Raw genomic sequence first — 286 nt, 5'->3', positions numbered from 1 at the left:
GGCGTTATGGAACAAATCTGAAATTTGACGAGCCGATAAAAAGTCCGTATCACCACCAATATATATTTTTTTATTTCAATAATATTTCTGCAACATTTCTCTTTTTCAAGATTGCAAGGTTCAAATAAGAATACACTGAACAACAATGAATAAAACGGAGGGAATTTTTTTTGTTAAATATGATTTTTTTTTCTTCGAGAACAAAAAAATTTACAAACAAATTCAATAAATAAACTAGACACAAAATACAATGGACAGTTGTATTTTCTCTTCTATGACATGTTCC

The sequence above is a fragment of the Diadema antillarum genome, unplaced genomic scaffold (genome assembly GCF_040938485.1).
Source record: "Diadema antillarum isolate AM-2024a unplaced genomic scaffold, OU_Dant_1.0 seq00000527_RagTag, whole genome shotgun sequence".
Lineage (NCBI taxonomy): Eukaryota > Metazoa > Echinodermata > Echinoidea > Diadematoida > Diadematidae > Diadema > Diadema antillarum.
The sequence above is the reverse complement of the archived record's forward strand: the minus strand, read 5'-3'. Positions refer to the sequence as shown.